Below are 7,177 nucleotides of genomic sequence, written 5' to 3' on the forward strand. Positions count from 1 at the left end.
ATAATTCACAATAAAACATTTAAAAACAACAACATTAGTATCCCTGACTGGTTTGTCCTGACTCTTTTTCAGTGAACTTATGAGGCTGCAGAGCTCAGTGCACCATTGTGGGTGGAAGAGGCATGTTTATCAATGTCAGTAGCACTCTATTAAATGGAAAGAGTAATTTAGATTAATATTATCTAAATGGGCCCTCCCTCCACCTTCACACGTTAGGAGAATCTGGCTTTGATGTCTGGAGAGCTCTTTCATTAGGCACAGAAATAATGATATGGTTGTTAGCTTTCAACATAATGGATATTTTCCAATAAATTTGCTGAGTGGTATCACGAAGCAAAGCTAAAGACGTCTAATTTGACTTGACATGGGTTTGTAATACCAGGGAGTTTCCTAACTTCCATTGATGGTAACATGAATGGAAGAGAAAATGTCCATACCTGTCAACTGCTCCGTAGGATTAGACTGATGGTTTCTGCACCTCAAACCTACAAATTGCAACCCAATACTCATTAATTTTATAAACTCTATGGAAGTAGCAGCTGACACAGTTTTAGATTAAGTGACATCTTGTAAGCAAATGCTTTCAAGTTTTAACACACAGCCGTGCCTTGCTATTTGGTGTAGGGGAGGAGAAGAGAGGAGAAAAACCATCCTCCCTGTCCTTCACAAATGTGTGCGGGCTACGGAGATGGCTTTATGCTGTTCATATTGCTGGCCTTTGTGAACCAGAATCCAAAATAGGGTCACCCAACTATCCTTATAAGAAAAAAACTAGGATGTTTTCAGTCTTTTACAAGCCATTGGGTTTTCCCCAAAAGTATATATGTACCCCCTACTGCAGATATTTAACCATGACCATACGAGATTTTTTGATGAGTTAAATGTGGGAAAAGCATTTTCCTTTAAAAGGAATTCTAAATCCCAGGCCAAATTTGGAATAAAGCATGTGTTGTGTAAGGTGACTATTTTCACTGCTCAAAGGCTATTAGCTATTCTAGGTGCTAACTCCAAAGTCTAAATGGAAAAAGCAACAAGGTCACAGATTAACCACACATTCCTAACCCATGGGTCCCAGAGGAGGTTAGGTACAAAGCATCTCTGGCTAAGGGTTCTGGAGTCTGCTCTGAGTATTTCCTAGATTTGCAACTTACGTCCTTTGCTGATAAAAGCATTACCCTGTGAGAAATGCCAGTAGACAAATTCCTTGTTCACCATCTCCCTCCCATTTACTTATAGAAAACAGTGAGATTATCTGAATTAATAGGACTCAACCAGGCACGAAGTGGCTGTACATTATACACCAGAATAGAAAACCTAGCCCTGAGAAAAGTTTGTCTTTAAACTCATTATGGAAAGTTCGTTCGTGCCTTTTAAGGCCTGGAGACTTAGGATCAGAATGTGTTTTGTTATGTTACGTCTACCAGTTTTAGGCAAAAGAGAACACTCTAACACAGGAAGAGTACATTGATAGTTATCACATGTGTTTGTCACAATGCAAATGCTATGTAAGCCATTTGTCATATATGGAATTTCTTTGTTGTTTTTTTTGGGGGGGTATACATTTTCTTTTTTTTGGTAAGCTTTTATTGTGCATTGAGTTACAGTTTACATGGGAGAACATCAGTTTTGCACTCATCCTATCGTATTTTGTTACATTGCAATGATTACAATCCCCTCAATGCATCATCATTCAACAGTATTTCCTTCTAGTCCCCATGCCGCGTATGTTTTAAAATGTGGGTGTGTAAATATACACAAAGCATATATACAGACCTTTTCTTTGGAAATATACACAAGAAACTTTACCATCTTTAAGTAGAAGAATATGGGAGGAAGAACTGCACAGCCCATTTTATACCTTTTTGTGTCATTTGAGTTTTATTATAAGTATTTATTAGATTTGCTTAGTTTTTAACAGTTAATACACAGATTATGTAGATAGAATGACTGTGAGATATTTACATTTTCTTCCTTATAATTTGTGGTAAAGTGTATATACTTGATATGGTTTTCTATCCATAGTCTTCATGTTGTTGTTGTTGTTGTTAAGTGCTGTTGAGTCATTTCCAACTCATAGCGATCCTGTATAGAGTTTCCAAGGAATGGCTAGTGAGTTTGAACAGCCAACCTTGTGGTTCAAACCAACCTTTGGTCCAGTGTTTATCCTATAGCGCTACACCAGGACTCCATAGTCTTCATAACTCCCACCAAATGATTGGCATGGACCATGTAAATTGGGTGTAAGGGACTCTACCCGTACGTGATTGGTTGGTTTTGACATTGGCTACATTTAAAAGGCGCCATCTCAGAAGCAGGAACAGATGACCCTAGAGCTATCTATAAAGAAAAGCCACGAGCATAAAACATCCTTTGGACCCTGAGATCCCTGTGCAAAGAAGCAGCAGCGTGGAGACACAGAGCAGCGGACTTCCTGGTCTACCATCTGACCAACCGAGGAAGGCTGTGTGACATCAGGCAAGAGGCCGGCTTGCAGAATGTGCCCTTTGGGCATTTATCTGCAGAGCTAAAGGAGCTTTGTAGCACTTGTCTGAGCAAGAAGATAAGAGTGAGGCCAAGAGCACGGCGTACCTACAGTAGGACTGAGAAGAGGTGCTTCTGACCAGAGAACCTGCTGTATCCTTTCCTGAATCTTACCCTGTTCACATCCCTAATAAGTCCCATTGTCATGAGTGTTGTCTGTGAGATCTGTGCATCCATTGCAGTGAATTACCCAGAAAAAAAGGAGAATGCCGTGGAGGGATGGTTGGTGTCAGGATAGGGAAAGAGGGTAGAGGCATGTTCGTGTTCTGCCTCCTGGGAATCAGCTTTGGGCTGATGTGAAGTTTCATTTTCCTTCTTCCTTGTGTAGTCAGTGGAGGTCAGGCACGGCCTTTATATCATTTTTGCAAAGTTACTTAATCAAGATATATTAATTTCTAAATGAACATATAGCAAAGATGTGAAAATGTCCACAGCAGAAGTTAAGCATAAAATACAGAAAATACCAGAAGTTTGCATGAATTTCCAAAAGTTTCTGAGAATTATTTTAGTCGTTAATAGGAACTAAAGATAGAACCCACAAACAATTTGGAAGATTTTACACTGGAAATATATAATGCTTTTTTGAGGAAGTTCTTTCAAGAATGAGTTCTGAATAGATCTCACATGTTTAGAGATTAAAAAAAAAAAAGATAATCTAGCCATTGGAGAATGGATCCTTATGCTTATTAAATAAATTAATCCTATTATTTCAGTGTTTGGCACATAAATGTCAATTCCATTTTTTTAAGGTAATCATTCATATTTTATACTAAGTCCAGACAAAGAACAAGGCTCCAGGAATTGATGGAATACAAATTGGAATCTTTCCACAAACTGATGCAGCACTGGAGGCACTCACTTATCTATGCCAAGAAATTTGGGAGACAATTACCTGGCCAATTGACTGGAAGAGATCCATATTTGTGCTCATTCCAAAGAAAGGTGACCCAATGGAATGCAAAAAGCATCCAACAATATCATTAATATCACATGCAAGAAAATTTTTGCTAAAGATAATTTAAAAACGTCTGCAACCATACATTGACAGAGAACTTCCAGAGGTTCAAGCTAGATTCAGAAGAGGTGGAATGAGGAATATCATTGCTTACATCCAAAGGATCTTGGCTGAAAGCAGAGAATACCAAAAAGATGTTTGCATTTGCTTTATTGACTACACAAAAGCTTTCGATTGTGTGGATCATGACAAGCTATGGACAGCGCTACAGAGAATGAGGATGACAGAATACTTAATTGTGCTCATGAGGAATCTGTACCTGGACCAAGAAGCATTTGTTCTAACAGAACTTGGGAACACTGAATGGTTTAAAATTAAGAAAGATGTGCGCCAGGGTTGTATTCTTTTACCATACTTATTCAATCTGTACACTGAGCACATAATCTGAGAAGCTGGGTTATATGAAGAAAACCGTGGCATCAGGACTGGAGGAAGACTCATTAACAACCAGTGATATGTAGATGATACAATCTTGCTTGCTGAAAGTAAAGAGTACTTAAAATACTTGCTGATGAAGATCAACCATCACAGCCTTTGGTATGGATTGTACCTTAATGCAAAGAAAAGAAAAATTCTCATACTGGACCAATAAATAATATCATGATAAACAGAAAAGTTTAAAGTTGTTAAAGACTTCATTTTTCTTGGATTAACCATCGACACTCAGGGAAGCAGCAGTCAAGAAATCAAATGACGTATTGCACTGGGCAAATCTGCTGCACAAGACCTCTTTTAAAGTGTTGAAGAGCAAAGATGTCAGCTTGAGGACTAAGGTCCACTTGACCCAAGCCATGGTATTTTCAATAACCTCATATGCTTGCAAAAATTGGACAGTGAATAAAAAAGACCGTAGAAGAATTGATGCATTTGAGCTATGGTGTTGGAGGAGAATATTAAAAGTACCATGGACTGCCAAAAGAACAAATAAATCTGTGTTGGAAGAAGTACAGTCAGAATATTTCCTGGAAGCCAGGATTACCAGACATCGTCTCTTATACGTCAGGCATATTATCAGGAGGGACCAGTCCCTTGAGAGGGTATCATGTTTGGTAAAATGGAGGGTAGGAGAAAAAGAGGAAGACCACCTCCAATTAGATGGATTGGCACAGTGGCCACAGTGATGGGCTCAAATGTAACAACAAATGTGAAGTTTGCACAGGATGGGGCAGTGTTTTGTTCTATTGTGCATAGGGTCACTATGAGTTGGTACTAACTAGATGGCACCTAACAACAACAGACATTTTCTACTTGCTCTCCTTATACCCATTTCTCACTTATCCACATGGTTAGGTTCCAAAGACCATGTTGTTATAAAAAAAATTCAGTGTTATGTAAATATTGAGGATGACCACATCATTACATAACTACCAAGCCACTAAGAATCATGGCCTAGCCAAGTTGGCACATCACTTTAACCATCACAACCAGCGTTACTATCACCTAGCAACTTGGTGTTTGTTACTGCCAGGTGTATGTTGTTAATACTAAAAATAGATATTTAAACTATTGTTGTGAATGTGAAATGTTGGATAATGAGATAGTCGATAAGTGAGGTATGTTGTTGTTGTTATTAAGTGCTGTTGAGTCAGTTCCGACCCATAGCGGCCCTGTATAAGGTTTTCAAGGAGAGGCTTTTGAGTTTGAGCTGCCGACCTTGTATAGAAAAATGTATCTTGAAAGATAAATTAAATGTTTCTGATTTATATAACTTTATGACAAAAATAAAGTTACTCTTTTGGGTACTGTGCCAAATGTACACTCTATCATTGAATTTGAGCAGACTTGGCATGGAAAATGGATTTTCTTCAAATTCCCAGAGAAGGCTGAGTAGTGTTGCACAAATTCACATTTTAAAATGTTTTCTTTTTTAATGAGTCAAATGTAGATAGGAACCTTTGATGTTTATTATTCATTTGTTCATTCAAAAACATATTTATGGAGCACCTACCATGCTCCATTAAGGGAACTAACTACCTGAATCCAATTGTACATAAAACATGGTCCTCCTTCCCAAAGAATTCAAGACCCGATCTCTTTCCTTTGCAGAGAGGATGGTATCATCTACTCAAGCAAATCCTCTTGTGGTCTCCCTCAGTACTTTAAAGTCAGAAACATAAACCAGTATTAAATAAGAATAAAGATGATATACTCTTCCTGTATGCTATCTCCTGGTAATTGTCAAGACCGTAAAAGAATTGATGCTTTTGAGTTATGCTGTTGGAGGAGAATATTGAAAATGCCATGGGCTGCCCATAGAACCAATAGATCTGTGTTGGAAGAAGTACAGCCAGAGTGCTCCTTGGAGGCCTGGATGGCCAAACTGCGTCTCTCATACTTCAGACATATTGTCAGGAGGGACCAGTCGCTGGAGAAGGATATCATGTTTGGTAAGGTGGAGGGTCAGAGAAAAAGAGAAAGACCCCCAGAGAGATGGATTGGCAAAGTGGCAGCATCAACAGGTTCAAGCGTGGCCACGAGACTGAGGTTGGCCCAGGATTGGGCAGTGATTCATTCTGCTGTGCATAAGGTTGCTGTGGGTCGGCACCGACTTGATGGCACCTAACAAAAACATACAAGAGGGGTGGGGTTGTGTGTCATCAAGTCAGTTCTGACTCATAGTGACCCTGTATAGGGTTTCCAAGGAATGGCTGGTAGGTTTGAACTGCTGACCAGTGCTATCCTACAGAATAAATGGCAGCCATATAAAAGGAAACAATGCCCAAGAAATAGGTTCCACATGGGCAACATATCCAGGTTTTAGTCACTACTGCCTGTTGCCTCTGAAAAAAAAGTCAATTCACTTGATTATTTTTAGTATTAGTCAAAGGATAACACCAACTGAAATGCCTCACTCACATAATTGTAAAATCAACAGCTGATTCAGAATGGAAATCGGAATTGTGAAAATGCCTCATCTTATAGCTGTTCTATTGAACAGTATGGTGCTAACCTGTGCAATGTACCATGATGTGAAGGATAGGTAAGGATCTATGGTAATCGATAGACTTAAAGCAAGAAAGCAATTACGTGACATACTTCCTAAGGTCTCTTCCAGCTCTAAGTTCTGTGATAGAACAGAAATGCTCGATAAATGTCATTCTGTGTCATTCGTATGCACTATAGTTATGGCTGTGTGATTTTATTAATGTGCTGGTGGTGGTGGGCTGTGGAGCCAGTTCCCACTCATAGTAACCCTGCATAGGGTTTCCGAGGCTGGTGTGGATCAGCCCTGGACTGTGAACCACAAGGTCGGAGTCTAAACCCACCAGCTGCCACTTAGAAACCCTATACAGTTTTACTATGAGTCAGAACTGACGCGATGGCACTTAACAACAACAACATCTTTATGGAAGCAGAAGGACTCAGCTCTCTTCCACTTCTTATTGTGAGTTGCCTAAAATTCTTTTCTCTATCTATGTGTACTTCAAGGTTTGTATTTCTTAGGTTCTCATTTTCTATTTTGAGTGGGACCACTGACACATTGAAGAGAGTCCCTTCACAGTCTTAAATAATTATATATCTTAGTTTTCATTAGCTCTGGATACAAACCCCCATCCACTGCCATCGAGTCAATTCCGACTCATAGCAAACCTATTGGGCACAGGAGAACTGCTCCTTTGG

Source organism: Chrysochloris asiatica, unplaced genomic scaffold, assembly GCF_000296735.1.
Source record: "Chrysochloris asiatica unplaced genomic scaffold, ChrAsi1.0 scaffold00031, whole genome shotgun sequence".
NCBI lineage: Eukaryota > Metazoa > Chordata > Mammalia > Afrosoricida > Chrysochloridae > Chrysochloris > Chrysochloris asiatica.